Here is a 21,452-nt window from a genome sequence, read left to right as displayed (position 1 = left end):
TTCAAGAGCAGAGCCCGAAAAGACATGCTTGAGTAACTATGTATGCGAAGAAGGACACTCCTTGGAGCCCTGCCCTTGCTTTCTTTGACTCTGAGCTCCCCACTTGGTGTTTTCAAGATAGGCTTCCTGACTCTTCCTCATGACCCCAGATAGGTCAGGCAGGAGTGTGTTCCAGTTGGACCCCCTCCCCACTGCCCTGCTCAGGCTTACACTGTCTGTGCTCTCTTGGGTCTCCACCGTCTTCTCTCCCCTCCTCCCATCTCTCCAATCCCATAACCTTTGTGTGTGCTTCTCGAACCTTCCTCCCCATAGTCAGTCCCATCTATTGTTTCAACTTTCCTCACTCATTTTCCCCACAAGAAACTGAGCTGCACAATATCTCTGGTTTGTTCTATGGCAACTAAACCTGCCTATTTTAAAACTAGATTGAACCACGTAATGATAAGTAGAGGATCACTTTCTCTGGGACAATAATTTATTTCTCCCCCATTGAGATGAACATAGCTGCCTTTCAAGAGCCTCCAGCTATCTGATCATGTATGTGACTCACTAGTATTTAATAAGATCTATGAGAACCCCATGTCCTCAGTGTTGGAGATTTGTTCCATAGGGAAGGTCTTCAGTGTCTTCCAGGTTAAACCAAAGTGAGCTAAGGGTAATTGGTCTCCATCTTCTCCTCTCACCTATCTGATCAAGTCCATGCTTTTGCTATTACATAATCGGAGGTGCTTTGGTGTATTTTCTATTTAGTAAATGCATCCTAGCTTGTATGAACATGAGAGCTTTTTGTTTCAATTGTGACCCTTGATCTGGAACTTTCTACTCTCTATATAGAGAATGGAGAAATAATTGGGCAAATCTTGGCCGAGCTTATAAAAGTTCACAGATGCCTCTTTGAATACAACAGTTCATAATGGTTTAAACGAGGCTTTACGCTCTAACTTTCATCTCAATATATGAGGTGGGTGGTGGGGGAGGGAGGAAGTGGATCAATGGCCAAAATTGAGTTTTGATCCCCGCTCTCACCCAGACCCTACCCACAAACACCACCTAAAGCAAGACCATTTGTCAGCACTTCATTCATGGCTCTCATCATCAAAATTCCACAATTCGCGTCGAGTATCAAAGGTTTGCTTCAATGGAACTCATTTATATGGCGTCTTCTCTGGGAAGAATCAGAAAGGTCCATTTGCAGTCCTGACTTTGAACATCGTGGTCTGAGTTCTGTTACATGCTTCAGAGTCAAAAGCCTGCTGCAGCCCACACTAAAATGGATGCTGCAGATGTCGCCCAGAACCCAGGCAAACAGAACTTAAAGTCAGGAAGGAAAGTGAGCAGGGATGTTTTCCCTTCTGACATCTCTTCTAACAACTGTGTCTAACCTGAAAATGTGGCTCCAATCCTTCTTAGAACTATTATTTTCTTTACAGCAAAGTTCTAAAAAACTTGGTTTCTTTTGATTTCTTCCCCCCCTGGCAGGAAAATGACACATTTGGGGCCAAGGCATTAAAGTGTGGTCTCTTGGGAGAGGGGGGAGGCTATTCCTTTCGAGCCCACAAACAGTTGCAGGTGCAAAAAATGTGCACACGAAACGGGAGGTCTGGTAGAGGCCCCTTTTAAAATGTGCCCTTTTAAGTTCAATACATCTCTTTGCTCTCTGCTTTGTGAGCTGTGTGCGTCCCTCCCACACTCTAATGCACATTTCAGTCTCCAATGTGGCCTCCAGAAGGATCTTCATGTTTGTTGTGAAGTTTTCCGTAATTACATAATCATTGAAGTCTGTGAGTCCGTGTTGAGGTGGCTGGAAAACGCAAGCCCGAGGGTTACAGGAACAGGATTTCCTGTAAGCGCCAAGTGACTGTCCTTGGGTCAGACTTTGATTGGCTGCCCTCGGAGCCTTCCTCTTCCGCAGTGAATCAGAGCTCAGTGGCCCTTTCTGTTGGCCAACTGCTCCAAGGCATTTTTACAGCATGTTTTTGTGCCATGGATGAGCTCTCTCCACACCGTCTGCATCTGTTTGATTAAGGAGGCAGGGACAGGGAAGCCAGAGGGCTGTGGTTTTGTGGATGCCTTCGTGTCTATGTGGTGACAGAGCTGGTGCTTTCTTTGTCTGGGCCGCAGTACCTTGACTCATCTGGCAGCGTCTAGAGGAGCCTTGAGTCCTGGCTTTATGGTAGCAAGAAGAAAAAGAAGAAAGGATAGATAATAGCTGAGTTTGGGGTGTGTAATAGAATTTGGTATCTGATGTGCACCAGTAGTGCTCAGGTGGGTACCATAGATAATAGGTTACAAACAAGCCACCCACAAATGACTTTCTATTATAGACAGCATAATAACCCCAACCCCTTCTATTATAGGCTGTATTAGTCTGGTAGGATTGACTTCCTAGTCCTCTAACTACTCCGTGAAATGACTGTTCATGTGCTCCTATGTTTAGCTCTCTGTTGGTTCACTGCTTTTGTCAATCTTAGCACACACCTCTTAAAAAAAATCTTAAAGTCCAGGTAAAGCTGATTGCTTTGCAGACAAAAACCATCATTTAGGAAACCTTTTTAAAAAAACAAACACTTGGTTATTTAGCTGGTTCACTGGAATTTTTCTTGAAAATTGTCAATTGCTTACCAGTGGTCCCAAGCCAAGAGACCAGCTCTCAAGTAAGTGAAGATGGCCAGAGGAGAATCTTAATTTAATTCTGCAATGATGAACAGAAACGTGAGGTTTTGCCACTGATGTCACTGTTGAACGCTATTACAAGAAACAGACTAGGTTAGAATCATTTTAGTTATCTCAAAATTACTTCAGTGGGCCCTTATTAAAAAGATGGTGGAAAACATAAAATAAAACCAAGATGCTAGAGATATGATTCAAGTTAAAAGGAGACACACTCATGTCAGCGTACACAGGCCAGAGTGGTAACTTTCAATACAATGAAGAGTAAAGACTTTGTGGATTTTGTTGGTCTTGTGAACTGGTGATATTTGTAATTGTCTATGTGTTACATTAATGATGCCAATATCGTCCGTGTTCAAAGTATAGCCTTATGTCTGGGATAATGATGACTAACTATACATTTATATAATTATATATGAAACCTCAGTAGAAGAGAAAAGCCAAATGTTAAATATTGTTATTTATATCATATACTATAATAATATAGAAATGCTATTATCATAAAAGGTAGACAGAGTAGTTTATCTCATCTTTATCTGTGGCTATAACAAATTACCATAGCTGTGTCATTAGCTCAGGGTCTCCCACAGAGCTACCAAGTGGAACTCAACTGAAGGGGAAACTTTTCTGAGCTTCTCCCTCAGGCAAGACTCTCAGCTCCTCGGGGGTCACTAGAATGAGAACCTTATGTACTTGCTAGATTTTACAGGACACGCTTTTCTATTAGCCAACTTCAAATCTGGCTTCCTACAAAGAAGACTGGCTTGGAAGGACAAGCAAGATGGAGGCCATGGGCATTTCCAACCCTTTTCTTGTAACTACTACCCATATCTCTCTTCATATTTAACTATATACAAGTATATTCAAAATTTTTTTTAAATCTGCTTAAAGGGAGCAAATTGCATGCATTCACAAATGCCAGAAGGTGAGGTTTGCTAGGAGTCATATCACCCACAAGGGTGAAAAGTGCCCAAGTAAAGCAAAAAAGCCACTTGATATTAGTTCTTATATTACTGTCTGCTTCAGAATTAGTTATCTCACTGTAGCTACCTATTGCTTAAGAACAAGTTGTCCAAACTTGGCAGCTTGAAATACATAAACGTTACTTTCATATACTGAGCTATGCGAGTCAGATACTGAGAAGTGGCTGAGGGGGCTCCAGCTGGTTGGTGTCTCTCAAGAGGCTATAGTCTTGGCTAAAGGCTTAGTGTAGGCTGGGTATCTTCTTATTTGGTGGCCACTCTCATGTCAGAAAGGTAATGACGAGTTTTAGTAGAGCCTGAGGCCCTTACCATGTGGCCACTCCACCCGGTGAGTGGCCCTCTCACATGGTTATCTGACCGTCACCAGAGATAAAACTTAAGCTGTCTATGAGACCCACAGAAAATACTTTAAATCTCTACAGTGATTCCAATCTTAGCATCTGCCCACATTGCTGGCACAAGATGGATGAAATCCAGAGTACAAAATACAGCTACTATATGTCCTACTCTAAATGGTTCAAGAGAAAAAAACTTGACCCTCTCAACATGGACACGAGACCCCATTGTGAGAGGTCGACACACTGGCAGCAGTTAGATAGAGTAAACAGTAAATGAGCCCCGTGGCCAAGCTCCGGGGAGAACAGAAAGCAAACAGAATTTTTTTGTGTGTGAATATTTTTCACCCCTGGACATAGAAGCTACCGTTGTGGATGCTGTGGATACAGAGGGCTCATCATACTGTTCCCTCTTTTATCCCAACTACAAACTAACCGTGTGCCCTGGAGACAGGGATCCTCTATTCTATTTACTTGACGCCATTTACCGCATCCCTTTACACCCTGAGACAATTCTCATACTTCCTAAATATTTCTGGGTCTGATTGCATTGTGACTTTAAATATTTCCTCATGTCCTTTGCTCCTCATTCTCTCCCATGTCAGAAGGACAGTGGACTCCAGACTTCCTTACGTCGGGGGATTGTGTGAAACCATCAACCACCAGACGTTGTGGCTTTGGTGTCTAAGACCTAAACACCTAGGTAAAGGAAGAAAGCTTGACATGGTAATGAGGGATTCCCTAGTGTCAACAGAGCAGCTAGGAGAGTGGCGACTGCCGGCCCCCACCAGCTTCACCACCTCCTGGCCAAATGAAGAGTAAGGAACACACAGGAGAGAGTTCTTGAGCGCCACACACAAGGGATGCGCAAACCCTGTGAGAAAAATAACTACAAAGTGGTAGGAGGCTTCCTACCCAGGGCTACTAATAGCCTGCAACCCCGAGGGGTCACATGGTACTTCTGAACTCCTGGAGCTTGAAGTGAGGGGACCTACAAGGATCAAAATCAGCCAGGTTTGAGTTTTAAAAACCAAACCAAAACAAACAAACAAAAAAACCAATTAATTGCTGTCATTCATGGGGATGCTACTCTTCTTGTACATCTGAATATGAAATTGATATCTGCCATATTGCTTAATTAACTAGATTGTTAGTTATATAAACTTAGCAAATAATTGCTAGATCAGGGAAACATACTAGAACAGGGAAAACCCCTAATATACCATTAAATTAGAAGGAAAAATGACAACTGGGCAAGCCTGGCGTTTCAGCACCCTGCAGGCTGACGCAAGAGCATCATTGGCAGTTCATGGCCAGCTTAGGCTCCACAGAGACCTTGAGGCCCACATCGTGAGATGCTGTCTTCAGAAAACTAAAAACTAAAAGGGTGGGTGGAGGTGGGAGGTTATGCTGTGTACCCGTGAATCCCAACCCAGTCCTCAGTTTGCTTTTATAACTTTAAGAAAATTATTTCACTTTTTTTTTCTTACATGTTTCATATCTTTAAAATATGTAAACTAATGTTATCTACTTTCCTGAGTGCATCTGAAGATAACTGAGATAAAATCAATGAGGTGCCTGGCTTAATATACAGTAATTATATATTAATAGTACAGGCATTTTCAGAGCTTAAAAAAAACCCTCAAAATTCAGATACACAAATTAGTAATGACTGTGGTCATTTTGACAATAAAAGCAATCCTTTCTTATATATATAAAATTAATCTTCCAAAGGTTAACTAACATTTCTAAATAGAATACTATTTACATAAGAAGTAAACAAAAAAAATTTCCTCCAGTTTAAAATATTTCAATTCAAAATGAAATGTAGAATAAAAAGAAAGCTATACATCTTGAGACATTCTGGACATTGAGAAGAAAGTATAGTCAGGACAAAACCACAAATAAGTTATGGGATATTGCATATTATAATTATGGCCATGTTAAATTGTGTATGTTCATACATCACACATGTATGCCAGATGAGGTCTTTTTCCCCGCATGAATTTATAACCAATATGTCAATGAAATCCATTTTTCGGATGATAAATGGAACATCATATGTGACAGTGAGGAATACCCTAAAAGCAAGAGCAGTAAATGGCAGTGCTCTCACTTACTGTATGTGTCACCAGAAAGAGTGATTATTTCTCACAAGTAGAGCTGAAGTCAGGGACTATTATGGTCCATATTTAAGTGGCTCTTCTCTTTTCTTCTACACCCACCAACATGATTAAATAATGATTTGGCTCAGCAGAGACTCGAGTCGGGTGGCTACAAGTCCATTCCCAGACATGCTTGTAAATGTCGTCCAAGTTCAGCTCCAGAGACGCAGAGAGATAAAAAGAAGGCACCACTAAGTCAGAGCAAGACAGGACGGCCTCAGGGGCAGGTCAGCGACAGTGACAACTGAGACCCTGTCTTTCCCAGGCAGCGCACAGCCTCAAGCAAGTCCTAACCCCAGGTGGAGAGGAAAGTGCTGCACGAAGGACTTTGAAAGCCGCTGACTGAGGCACGTCCAGGCCTTGAGGTGAATGCAAGCAGTCAGCAGTCACGAGATGCACAAGGCAGACAGCTCAAGGTGCTGGTTGGGCCGGATAGAAAGTGTTAGTCACATTTCTGTTCCAAAGTATCAGTGACAATACAATAAGGGTTAGTGATCGTGACATCTGAGATGTATGGTAATCAGTACTTCAGGGTGAGAGAAGGGTGGGAGCTATCTCTCCAGAAAAGAGGAGTGTAAAATGTCTCAGCAAGGCAGAGACTCTGATGTCTCCGTGACTGGTGACTTGTTTTTGCTTTGGGTTATCATGGAAAGTGACAGCAACTGAACTTTTCCCGGTTGATGTCCAGCGTTTGTTCAGGATTGTAACCTAAATTCCTCTTGCTTCTGAATAAGCCAGTCAGGTGACCGGAGCTGAAGAGGACACGAGTGACAAATCACCTTTTTGCTTCCCTTTTAAATTTCATTTATTTGATTATTAGAAATGTCTGCGTGTCTGATACTATGGTAGTTCTGTAGTTCCTGAAATTTTAATTTATTCTTTCACTTTATCTTTGACAAAGTCACAATGTGGTAAGCACAAGCCCCATTTCCATTTCTATGTGGGCAAACTGAAGAGCCAAGGTCTTATGGCCTGATGAATGGAAGGGAAGATGCTGCCGCCAGCCCCTGATGGCCGGCACGATGTTACCATAGAAACCTTTGTACTACAGTGGAATCTCACGTTACTCCGTTTGACAAAATAACCCTCCAATTTTTGTCTCATCCCACTTTACTTTTATTTATATCCTGATTCACAAATTAAAAACTCAAAAAATCTTTCCCTTAACACATAGTGGTTTGACAAGTGAGTGAGTGAGCCTCTGCTCGTAAGCCTTCCTTCATGACGTGCTAGTGTTTTTAGGAGACGTATTATTAGATTAAGTTAAGATTGGTCTTTAAAAATAGCTTTCTTATAAAGGCTTGTATAGTCTCCCTCCAGGGTTTTCTAACTTCTTTCAAGTAGGCTAAACCCTAAAATATGCATAGGAAAGAAGGGACGGTATTTGGCTTCCTTCAGCTTTCTGCTACAGTACAGGAGGAAGAGGGAAGGCAGATTTGAAAAGTAGTTAAGGGATCACAAGACTACAAGAATATATATATATATATATATATATATATATATATATATATATATTGTCTTAAAAACTTGTATCTACGTGTTCAACCCATTTTCATATATGATAATTTTGTTTTTTTTTTTTTTATAACTAAAGTTTCCTGAGGGTTGGTGTGAAATCCATGATGATCTCCTTGTATGAAAACCCAGGAGCCCCAGGTTAGAAGGAGAATGCTGGCTCCTGCGAGTTATCTTATGACATCTGTGTGTGCCATTACATGTGTGCACCACACACACACTCTTACGTACACAAATCACAACAGGTAAATATAAAACAATAAAATGAAAATTTTCCTTGCCATATTTCACTAAGTTTAACTATAATTTATGTAATATTATTCTACTATGAAAAGTGTGATTTCTTCATTATTTTTATAAATATTTTTAAATAATGTACTTTTGACAAACAATAATATTATGATTTTATTTTGCTTGTATAGCAAATACCTTTTTTTCACTGCATCTTAAGTTCTAATGTAAGTCATAGATGAACAAAAATAAATTAAAAAGGAAAGGACATGACTGTTCCCAGGTATGGTGGAGGAGAAAGCTTACTATAGGTATGTGGAGATGCACAGTGAGAGGCAGGGACATCTGGATGAATCCAGAGTGAACTTGACCAGACTGAGCTATACCATGTGGAGAGTATGGTGGGGAGAAAGGGAACCAAGTGCCTCAGCCAGGAAGGACAAAGGTACAAAGAGAGAGGGTAACTAAATAGTCGGATTAGACAGGGAAGGGCAGCACAAAGAACCTTGTGATAGATCCACCTCAGACCGTGGCAACATCACACAAATCCATGAGATAAAATTTCACAACCTTAAGCATGGACGCAAATGTGAAACTGGTGGAATCTCTATGAAGGGGCAGAATATGTCTGTACTGATGTCTTGGCTCTGACATGGCTACTGAAGATGTAGCCACTGGGGGCAACAGGGCAAAGACAAACAGGATGACTTTGTGCTATTTCTTCTAATTACATGTGACTCTATGGCTAATAAAGATGGCTTTAAAAGTACATAGTGCTGACATCATGTAGAATACAGTCTAGTAACATACACATATTTATTATCAATAAATCTACAGAAACACTATAAGCACCAACAATGCAGTTGGAGGGAAACAGTTGGGTACCATAGTGCACATAACATGTGAGTCAAGAGAGGCCTCTTTGAGAATATAGTATTTAGAGAGAGTGAATGACTCAGCATTGATCAAATGAAAAAGGATATGGGTGATAGAACACGTTCACTTAAAAACGAGTGGTGTTTTTGGCACAGGCAGGGGTGGTCTTATGAAAGACTGACAGATGGTACTGGAAAAATAGTCTGGCAATAGTACCAAGCACTGTGAATTATAGTCATCTTGTTGTAACAGAGTTAAGAAAGCACTTTCTAAGGGTTAATTTAAGGCAGGCAATATACCAAATTTGTGTTTTAAACTCCACCTTCCCTTCAGGTAGAGAAAATTTTTACTTGAAAAGGACACCATGAGTGTGCGTGAAATCAAAGAAAAGAAACTACTATGATGGGGCCCTGGGAAATGAGTGGGGTAGAGAGATGGAGAACAGAGGAACGCACTCACAATGGACTGGATGCGCTGGACAGTGGTTTGTATGGGAGATCAAGTGAAGTAGCAAAGGTCACACCCAGACTTGGGCATGGACACAAGTTGATGGAGAAACAATGTTCCTGAATTCGGGGTGGAGCAACAAAGAAAGATCTGAGGTAGAAGCAGTGGTCCTCTCAAGCTTAGACAAGGTACTGATGAGATTAGAAAGTGGCTTCTGTGATAAACATGGCCATAATTCACAGTGCTCAGCAGCAGTCATGACCAAACTATTTCTCCAGCACCACCTGTCAGTCCATATGAACAAGGACTTATCTCAAGGTGGAACACAATGAAAGAGCCATGGGCCAGTGACTAAAGTCTCCCAACTTTGGCCTGCACACAGTATTTGAAACTCAAAAACAAAGCGTGGGAAGAGGAAGAACCCGCAAGGTCCACAGGAAACGGTCAAAGACAGGAGAAGGGGCTGGGAAGGAGAGCGAGAAGGGAATAGTCGAATAGGAAGAGGAAACGCAGGAGAAATGCCAAGGAAAAAAGTATTTCATACAGGGAGTGTTAACCCCCGTTTAATTCTCACCAATCAGATGTGCCTGGAAATGGCCATTGGACCCAGCAGCATGGTCATCATATGTGAGTGGGAGAGAAAGGATGAAAAATGCCAACGGAGACCTGTATGCCAATCCGGGTGGAAGAGGATGAAGGTGACATCTATCTCCCCCAGTGTGGACACTGAGGAGCGGGGCTTTGGGGAAGATAAGGCAGGTATATGATGGCCACTGTGAAAGAGAAGGGCTGTACTAGTTTGCATTCCCACCAGCAATGAAGGCCTGGCGGCACTCAGAGGAAGGATAGCAGGCTACAAAGAAGAGACCTGATACCCTATGAGCATATACAAGGGAAAGAGATCCCCCTCAGTCACAGTCTTAGGAGAGGGGAGTAGGGGAAAAATGGGAGGGAAGGAGGAATGGAAGGATACAAGGGATGGGATAACAATTGAGATGTAATATGAATAAATTAATAAAATAAATAAATAAATCTTAAAAAAAGAAAAAGAGAGAGAGAGAGAGAAGGGCATTGAGTAGATTAGAACCTTGCACCCTCTGAGGTAGATTTCTGCCAAATCCCAAACTTCCTCCTCTTTGAGAGGAAGACTAGGCGCTGCAAAGAACTATCCATGTTCTTCACACTTTTGCAGAACTTTGGTGATACTTCATCATATTTGATGCAAATAGCCAGAGCCATTGCTAAAACTTCAATTATATTTCACACCTATAGAAGTTGTTCTATATGTCAGGCACAGGGTTAAGCACCCATACAATATTAATCAACACTGGATGTTCAAGGGACCTTGCAAAATGGCTAAAGTTTATCTGAAAAATAAACATTTGAGAATAGCAAAGAAAATTCTGGGAAAGAAAACAAGTGTGGACTGACCAACTATAATTGTGGTTTGCAATAACTGAGAGCTCAGTGGAAAGATCTCAAAAATCATGACAAGTTTATGGGTAACTTCTGTGCAGCAGTGGTTGCCAATCACAGAAGTGAAGGGCTTTGGAATTCTTGAATTACCATTTTAAAAGTAATATAACTAAGTTTTTACATAGTTCTTTAATCTCTCTCTCTCTGTGTCTCTCTCTCTGTCTCTCTCTCTGTCTCTCTCTCTCTCTCTCTCTCTCTCTGTCTCTCTCTCTCTCTCTCTCTCTCTCTCTGTCTCTCTCTCTCTCTCTCTCTCTATATATATATATATATATATATATATTACATAACTATGTTATAGTTATAGTTATGGATGGAGCAAAGATGTGATATAGAAATTCAACCGGGAGGCTGGAGGAATGGCTCCCCAATGCCCACATAAAAAGCTAGACTCCAAGGAACACATTTATAACCCAGTACTGGGGGAAAGAAAACAGGAAGTTCCCTGAGGCTAATTGGTGAGCTTCAGTCTCAAAGAAAGATCTTGCCTCAAAGACTAAGATGGAGGGAAATAGAGAAAGACACTTTATATTGACCTCTGGCCTCCACATAAACACTGACTGACTGACAGGCAGACAGACAGACGGAAAGACGCAGCACACACAGTGTTAATTAAACTATAAACTCATTAAACAAAACTACAAAACCTTATAAAATACTGGGTAAAACTTATAAAAATATAGGCTAACCTACACATATAAGTAAGTGTGGTCCTGCCTTCCCCCAGGGGTTGTTAGCCACCAGCCCACGAGGCCAAAGGGAGAATAACTATGAATGGGGTTCAGAGGGCCACGAGTACCATGGAGAAGACTTCTGGCAGTCAGCTCAGAGGCAGATCATTTTATTGTTTCAGGGGTAAGGTGTATAATAGTTCTTAGGGCTACAGGCAGGAAGGACTGATTGATCATAACACAGTTCCTAATTATCATACGGGCAGAGGAAGGAGTGGGACTCTTGTGTGGTGTCACATGGGGCTTGTAAGAGGCTCTGTGCAGGGTCATCCTCCAAGCAAGGTCAGGCATCTATACCCAGAGACGCTCTCCAGTTTAGGTCAGGCAGAGAAGAAGAAAGTCCTCCATTTTCTGCCCAGCTTGGAGAGCTATCTGGACATGGTGGCCTACAACCTTAATAACAGTGTCTTCCCACAAGTGAACAATACTTTGGTTATACACAAACAGTCACAAGAACAAATGTAAAACTGAAATCTTAAGACAAAAGTGGAGCTTTCATAAGTCAATTGAAAGCATGAAGACATGAGTTTTAATTGAAAGACTAGAGAAAACACAGACCAAGTTAATAAATATGAAAAGATGCTAAGGTTTTGTTGCAAAATTACAAAGAAGAAAGTTAAAGCAGCAGGCAATGTTCTACATATAACGATAACTCTAATTACTGTAGTATTGTATGTGGTGCATATGTCTGTTTGTATGGATATGTTTCTGCAGGTTATGCACATACATGAAATCTAGAAGTCAACATATGCTAGTTTCCTCAGTCACTCTCCACTTTATTTTTTGAGACAGGGTCTCTCACCGGTTTTGTTAGGCTGGCTAGCTGATGAGCCTCTGGGATCTGATGACTCTTCCTTGAGACCTGAGAGTGCAGATGCTTGCCACTGCACCTAACTTCTGTATGGGTGGCAGGGCTATAAGCCAGGTCTCCACACTTCCTCAGTAGGCACTGAACCAAACCAATGAAGCCGTCTCCCCAGCACGAATTAATATAGTACTTTTGAACACCTGGTGTGTGTCAGGTAGTTTTATTTTTCTCATTAGCATATTTTTATATAATAATTCTTGTGCAACTATGTTCCATTAAAAACTATCAGCTTTTAAAAATACGACCAGACATTTGAATTAGAGTTTTCTTTGAAGAGCTTGATAAAACTTAGAAGGTGTTTTTTCCTTAGGGCAAATTTATAAAAACTTATTTATAATTTTACTCTGATTGATACATGTTTTTCACAAACAATATGCAATGTTCAATCCGATATTGTTTTATTTGTTTGTTTATTTATTTGAGACAGAGTTTCTCTGTGTAGCCTTGGCTGTCCTGGACTCAATTTGTAGACCAGGCTGGCCTCAAAGTCACAGAGATCCATCTGCCTCTGCCTCCCTAAATGCTAGGATTAAAGATATGTACCACCATGCTCGACTTGATATTGTTTTAAATACTCACAAACTTATTTATGTTTCTCCAATTACTTAGACTTTTTAGGGTTGACAGTGTTTCTGAGGGTACAAAGTTAGCAAAGGGGTATTGAAAGCTGAACTATAGTTATAGCCCTTTAACTTTGACCAACTTTAGGCAAGAAAAGTACTTAGTATGGTTATTTCCTCGTCATTTTATTTCTTCATTCTTTCAACTCAGCAAGTATTTATCACCTATTTTGTTCCAGATCAGAGGTAGGTCCCAAGTCACTTACTTTCCCATTTTTTCCTCCTGCTGGGGCCCACAGAGGTACTAGGACAACTCCACGTCTCCCCTGTAAGAACTTGGATGGGATCACACTACCACAAGCTTTCCTGGCCTCCAGTCTTTCAAGCGGGGAATGGTAGAAGCTGCCTGGGTGACATGATACTTCTGGAATTATACTAGAAACTCATTTGGGGTGATTATCATTAAAATATCTTTCTAAATTATATATGACATCTAAGTGCAGCCAGGCCATGGGCCTCTTCTAAATTAGCAAGAATAAACTATTTGGCAAAGCGCGAGAGAGTTCCTAGTTCCAGACGAATCATTGGGAATGAATACATCTCAGACATAACAAATGTTGTATCATTAGGAAGATAAAGAGATATGTTAAGAGGCATAATAAATCTCAGAATAACCCACACTGTGCTCGTTTGTCTTTGTCGACCAATACTGGGAAGAGTGAAAAGAAAGAGTCAAGCGTGGAATCTAAGCTTTAAGAAGAAACTCGCTAAGCTAACATACACCTTTTCTGTTTGCTTTTTCATTCTGACATTTTCTTTGGCTTTGCTTAAAATATTAAAACAGACTTGCTTGAGATGTAACGATAAATGCTTTCACTTGCTCATTTTCTTTATTGATTAACTCTGCTCTTCGGCAGCCTCACGTGTTACTATACTGCCCTCTGACTGCCTTTTCCTCTCGCCAGCTCTATCATCAGGCCCCTACTCATTCCTTTTTCAGACCCATGACTTTTGGGTTTGCTTTGTGATTCACTTAGTCTAACCAGGGCCATCTGTGTGACTACTGAATTAGGGTTATCTTTTTAAAATTATTATTAGCAATCGTGTTCATAGAAGCCTTATTCATAATAGCCAGAACCTGAAAACAACTTAAATGCCCCTCAGCCAAAGAATGGATAAAGAAATTGTGGTACATTTACACTATGGAATACTACTCGGCTAATAAAAACAAGGAAATCTTGAAATGTGTGGGCAAATGGATGGAACTAGAAATGATCATCTGAGAAAGAATGTGATTTGTTTTTAACTTTCTTATTCTATGTTTTGTCTTTTAGCTTGGAACACTCTACTTAGTATAATTCTTTCTGGATCCATCTATTTTCTTGTGAATTTTGTAATTTCATTTATATTCAGAATCAAACAAGATTACACACACACACATATGTACATACATATATATGTTACATTGGCGTTATCCATTCTTCCATTAATGGCCACCTAGGATAATTCCATTTCCTGGCTATTGTGACTAATTTAACAACAAACATGTGATGTCTAATTATCTCCGTGGTAGGATATAGAATCATTTGGGTGTATGCCTGCACGTTATATAGCTGCATTTCTTTTTTCTTAATTAAAAGGGGTTTTAGATTTATTTATTTTATTTTATGTATCTGAGTGTTTTACCTACAGGTCCGTATATATACCCTTTGAGGGCTTGCTGCCTGCAAAGGTTAGAAGAGGACGTCAGATCCCCTGGAACTGGACTAAATGTGGGCGCTGGGCACCAAACCTGGGTCTTTGAAGCGCTCTTACATAGTAAAGCTATGTAAGTCACAGCTTGCCTTTTTTCTTCTTGAGACAGGATTCCTCATGTAGACCAGGATGTCCTTGAACTCACAGAAATCCACCTGCCTCTGCCTCCCGAGTGCGGGCATTAAAGGCGAGCACCACCACGCCTGGCTCCAGCCACAGCTATTTTTAAGTTTTTGAGGAGGCTCCACCCAGGCTGCCAGGTGGCTTACATCACCCCCACCAGCAGCGGACATGAGTTCTTTCGCTGCAGCCTTGCAGCACTTCTTGCCGTTTGTTTTCTGCTTGAGGCGAGATAGAATTACAAAGTAGTTTTAGTTTACTTGTTCCTGATGACTGAGAACGTTGAACGTGTTAAAAATATTTATTAGCCCCTTTGTGTTTTTTTCTTTTTAGAACCGTTTGTTCATTTCATTAGCCTGTTCGTATGCTGATAGTTTTATGATTGGGGGTGTCTAATTTGTGGCAGTTCTTTATACTTTCTAGACGTCAAACAAATCTTCCTTCCGCAGGCTATCCACGTACCCTCTGCTTCCGGTCTCCTTCACAGTTAACTCCAGACCATCCCATTGACTGATTCCTGGGCTACTTCCTGTGCTGGGGGCTCCTTTTCAGGAAGTTCTTGCTTATGTCTGTTACTTGAAGTGTATGTCTTCTGTTTTCCTCTAGCGGTCTCAGCATTTCGGGTTTTAAGTTAAGAGATTTGACTCATTTTGTGCGGATTTCGGGCGGGGCGGGAGATGTGGCTCTAACTTCTTTCTACACGTGGAGGTCCAGCGTCGCCAGCTCTATTTGTTGAATAGTCTTTCCTCTTCCCGCTGGGTATTTTTGATGACTTTGTCAGAAACTGGGTGTCCATAGCCGTGTGGATTTATTCCTGGGCCCTTCTGCTCTACTCCGTGAGTCCATATGTTTTATGCCACCACCATGCTGTTTTGTTACAGTCACTGAGGTCTAATTTGAGATCAAATACTGTGTTACCTCTACCAAAAAAATTTTTCTTTTTATGCTTAGAGTTGCTTTGTGTAGTTCTTTGTGTTTCCAATTTTAGTTTGGATTCCTTCTTTTCTAGTTCTGGAATTCTGGAGTTCTGATGAGAATTTCAATGAATCTGCAGATCACTTTTGGTGGTATTAAACATTTTCACAATATTAATTCTGCCAATCTGAGAGTTTGGGAAGTCTGTCACCATATGACATTGTCTTTCATTTATTTTTTTTTTCCTGTGTCTTAAAGTTCTTTTGTAGAGGAATTTCAATTTCTTAGTACGGTTTATTCCTAGGTACTTCATTTTGGGTGAAGTTATTATAAATATGAGAATTTTGTCTGCATTTATATATGTATACTCTTCATGTGTTCCTGGTGCTTGTCAAGGCCAGAAGAGGATGCTGGGTCCCCTGGAAATGGATTTAACAGCTGTAGCAAGCCGCCATATGGGTGGTGGGAACTGAACCTGGGTCCTGGCAAGAGCAATAAGTTTAACTGCTGAGCAGTATCTTCAATATTTGATAAAGTTCTTTTGAGACAAAAATCTTACAAAGTCCAGGCTGGTCTCGACTTTCTGTGTGGCTAAGGATAAACTTGAACTCCTGACCCTCCTGCCTCTGCCTTGAAAGCTCCAGGATTACCACAGCGCTGTACTGCCTGGATTTGTATGCAGCACTGGGGATACAGTCCAGGATTTCATGTATGCTAACCCAACACTCTATTAACTGAACCACATGCCATAAAAAAAAAAATGAGTTTTCGGTTACTTTATCTACTTCCTAAATCATATTAGATTGAATCATAGGAAGTCGATGGAGTTTTTTTAACCTAAGAAACTGTCAGTTTTATGTGTATTACTGTAACAACATTAGCATCATTACAATTTTTCAGAGAAAAAATAAATAATAACACAGAGAACTCTGCTGTTAGCCAGTTGCTGTGCCAAGCTCTGTGTGATTTTGGAATGATATCATCACATGAGGTCCAAAAGGACTTGAAAGAAAAAATTGAAGAAGGGTTTTGAACTTGGCTGAAAATAAATTTTATATTGTTTTTACCAACTTTCAATTGGAATTTCGTATTTTCATATTACATTTCACAATCACCATGGATCTCAAAACAGCATCCAAACACATCACAACACTGAGATATCACTTTTGTATCTTGTTAAGTAGTACATTTATTGCTATTCACAAATTTAGTTTAAAACATTTTCACAGCTGCAATGTGATTGGCTCACTATACTTTCTTTTTGTATGTATTAAGATATTATTACAGGGGATGGAGACATGGCTCAGTGGTTAAGAACACATACTGTTCTTGCCAAGGACCTGAGTTTGGCTCATAGAACCCACATCAGGCTACTCAAAACTACCAGTAAGACCATTCCAGGGGATCTGAGGCCTGCTTCTGGCTTCTGTGGGCATCTCCATAGGTATGGTGCACATGGACTCATGCAGTCCACTCACATCCGTGTTATGGGTTATGAGGGCTTCCCTGACTGTCAAATGGACCCGTGTCACAAAGACTAGCAGCCTTACTGTGACCGGATCCTTGAAGCTACTTTGTTCAGTAGATGTTCATCAAATAATCCTAACACGCCTAAAGACACTTTCCTTGTGCTACAACAAGGACTGTATTTAAACAGTGCTGACCACAGAAATAAGAGCCTTACAATATAAGGAAATACTAACTAAGGAATAAGAAGAGTGGAAACAGACACAGAAAGACAGACACCACGTCTTCTCTTCCTTATGTGGATTCTAGCATTGAATCTCTAGTTATGTGTGTTTAGACTGGAGTGCTTTTAGAAGGTAAAAAAACAGAAGAGGCCATGGGTGGGGACGTCAAGGGCTGTGGTACAGTGGAACACTGGTACCATGAAGAAAGAAGGAGAATAGAGGCGTTTGTATGGTGAGAGACAGCTAATACTAAGCATCTTTGAAAACGCCAGATGGAAACCTACTATTTTTGAAACCACCTAAAATATATAAATATATTTAAAATGTTAGAGAGAATTACTCTATCTGGAGGATAATACCTCCCCAAGATGCCATAAACTCGCTTATAGAAAACCAGTGCCAGATGTGGCTTGTTGGTCTACGGGGACCCACAGAAGTGCTAAGCAATACAAGGTAAAATCAATCTGGTGCCAATCTGGAAGTGTCACCCCTACTGAATAGTTCTCACAGTGCCGGAAGGTGCTGTGCATGCTACGGGGAGAGAAACATAACAGTCTCACCAGCCGTGACCCGTACAAGCTACAGAATGACCACCTTGATAAAATATTCCCCAACTCATATGATAGTGGCACAGATGTCATTGGAGTAACTAACCACTTTTTACATTGGACTTAAGGCCATCTCCACGGCAAAAAGGTCAGACCTCTGTTAACTGCGCCAAGTACTTATGGACAGGTAAGTAGGTTGTGGGCCCTAAGGGAGAATCTGCTATTGTTATTCTGACAAATTGACCTAGTATTGAGCTGCTCCCTAAATCCTTATCTTTATAACCATAGACTGGAGCAGCCCTCAGCTCACTTTACAGAAGCTTCTTTTTGCAGCAGATGGCAATTAAGACAAATACTAACAACTGCTCAAAGTACGCGAATAAGAGACTGTAGAGCGCTGAGTCCTGAATGAGCTATCTGTATAATGTTGTCTCCTTCCAAAGCTCAGAGATCATTGCAGAGTGCAGGGCTGTCTCAAAAGGTGGTAGAAACCAGAGATAGCGGAGAACAACAGATGGAATTGTGGGGACGAACGACGACACGATCAAGCCAGCCGAATTCCCAGCAATAACAAGGAAGGTGCTCACGATACCTATCAGAGGGATTATTTCTAGTTAATAGATGGGGGGGGGGGGGGTCAGTCTTCTTCAGGAATGTGGCCTCTGATAGGTTAGCCATGTTTCACTGCCTGGCCCTATACCTATGCACACATGAATGGCACTAAGTGGATTTGGTGAACTTAAAAAAGAGTATGTGCTTCTCCACCGTTGAGTGGAGAGGGAGATCTGACTTTCATACAAACTCTGGTGCCCCAGTTTTTACCACGTCCCCTTGATGGGGAGGCCTGGTGGCACTCAGAGGAAGGCTAGCAGGCTACCAAGAAGAGACTCGATATCCTATGAGCATATACAGGGGGAGGAGATCCCCCTCAGTCACAGTCATAGGGGAGGAGAGTAACGGGGAAGCGGGAAGGAGGGAGGAATGAGAAGATACAAGGGATGGGCTAACAACTGAGATGTAATATGAATAAATTAATAAAATATAAAAAAGAGTATGCAAAGCTTAGAAGGGAAATGGAAGAGTAATGGGAGGGAGTAAGGGTGAATTTGATTAAAATATATTATATGCAGATGAACCTCTCTAACAACACACACACACACAGACACACACACACACACACACACACACACACTCTGGGTTTTTGAGAGAGGGTTTCTTTGTGTATCCCTGGCTGTCTTGGACTCACTTTGTAGACCAGGCTGGCCCGAAACTCACAGAGATCCACCTGCCTCTGCCTCCCAAGTGCCACACTGCCATCACCAGGCTTCAAACAATGTACTAGAAAAATAAAATGAGTGACTCTCCCTGGCTGTCTTGGACTCACTTTGTAGACCAGGCTGGCCCGAAACTCACAGAGATCCACCTGCCTCTGCCTCCCAAGTGACGCACTGCCATCACCAGGCTTCAAACAATGTACTAGAAAAATAAAATGAGTGACTCTGGGCAGTGGCAGGTGCTGTAACAGGTTGAAGCCCTCAGAAATGAGAGAAGAGGCCTTAGGGACGTAAAAGGAAGCCAGAAAATAGGGGTAACCCAGCACATGGCAGTATAAGAGGGTCCATTTTACTTTTTAATGTAGCTAGTAGCCTCTATCATCTTTTACAACATTTATTTTTGTTTCTCTTCCTCTGTCTCCCTTCGTTTATCCTGTGTAGATTTCAATTACACATCTCTACACCCTAGCTAGTTCCTAACTTGAAATAAAGGGCAATTTCCTAAATTATATCTAGTGAAATTTAGTTTTGCCTGTTTATTCAATCATATGGCCATTCATTGCTTTTTCACATTATTGAAAAAAGTAAAGGATACAAAATAAGGAAGAAATCCATTACCTAACCAGGAAGGTACTAGAACACTTGTACATATTGTAACTTTCATTCTTCATATATTCATCATTTATTAAGTCATTTGCCAGGTTTTAGAATAATTTTAGGGGATTTCTAGATGACTTTGTGTCTTAGCAGAGTAGACAGATATTAACAAATGCTACCCTCTCGAGCCTTGTGTTTTTATTTTTGTGTTAGTACGTGTAGCTACGATAAGTATCATCACTTTAGTGAGACAGCAGTGGCAATTCCTGGGACAGCTCATTCATTATTGGAACACCATAGCTGGGGGATAACACATGGCCACGGCAGTGCATAGTGAGGCCTTTCTGCTGTGGCTGTTTCTTTTCTTGATTCACTGCCCTGAGGTGTGCTCCCGACCCAGGGGAGGCTTGGCTACTCTTCACCCATGCCTTTGATTTGATTCTCACCTTCACCTTTGTGGACTGGTGGCCTTAGGGAAACTAATCTCTCTGGTTTTCATCTGTTAAGATGAAGTTCTCAACATCTCTTTGCAAGGATTAAAAGATGCATTTACAAAGTGTTTAGCATATCATATAATAACTGTTGGCCACCTTCATCAAGGCTGATGGTAACATCATTACTTTTTCTGGGCATCTGCTTTGTCGTGCTGTAAATATGTTCCGGAAGGTAATGAAGGATCCCAGGACTGGCCCTTGTAACATATCTCCTGTTGGAACTGCCTCTCGGTGATATGGTTCTAGAAAGGCGTTCTGTAAGGCAGTATGAGACTTTTGTTTCCAAGGCATTGCAGGCTTTCACAGTCATGTAAACATAATGATCATCCATTTTTCAGGGGCTGGTATTAGTGTTTAGACCCCAGGATGGTGTAGGCTCGAAGCAGCATTATACCTGTGAACTTCTGATCATTGAAATCCATTTGATAGACTCAAGCTGAGACGATTTTAAAGTAGCTTTTAAATGTGCTGCTTTATATCACCATAGCTCAGCGAAACTGGATTTGGTAGAAGTAAATGGTTTCTTCAAAACACTGTAGACTCTGAAGAAGATAACACGTTGAGTTTGAAGATGGGTGATCAAATGAGTCTTCGGGCTTCACAGTTCATCATGTAGTGCCCTGGGTGGCTGGTATGTTGAAAGTGCTAAGGTAGCTGAAATGTGCTGGCTTCATACATGAAATCACCTCTCCACCCCTAGCTCCCATCACAAAGCAGCCTTGTTCATTCCGCCTGAATTTTACAACCCCTTATGAGATTGAACTCGTCACTTTTTACCTTAGTCCCACAGTCTCCGCAAAACTTTCCAAGAGACATTAGTCCCAGAGAAGAACTCTATGTCAACAGTTCAGACAGTTTAGCAAAAATTAGAAGGTAGATAATTAACTAAGGAGAGCATGGGAGAGATGCTTAGATTTCTCTGAACAGGAATAGAATGAGTCCAGTAGACACAGAAGCTGTCGTTTGTCAAAGTCCACAGGAGAGAAGGTGTTATCTTTTCCTGCCAAACTCCAAGCTCAGCAGACAGGGATATTGCAGAAGAAGAGAGTCAAGAGGTTATCAACCACAGTCAGTGGGAGACTGGATGGTCTGGATGCAATGTTTGGGATGAAATTCTCAAAGATCTTATCATTGGGCTAAGTGATGGTAAAAGTGAGCCCCAAATTGCCCAGGATTATAGTCAGTTTGAGTATTAACCATCTCA

Source organism: Acomys russatus, chromosome 21, assembly GCF_903995435.1.
Source record: "Acomys russatus chromosome 21, mAcoRus1.1, whole genome shotgun sequence".
Classification (NCBI taxonomy): Eukaryota; Metazoa; Chordata; class Mammalia; order Rodentia; family Muridae; genus Acomys; species Acomys russatus.
This window is presented reverse-complemented; position numbering follows the sequence as displayed.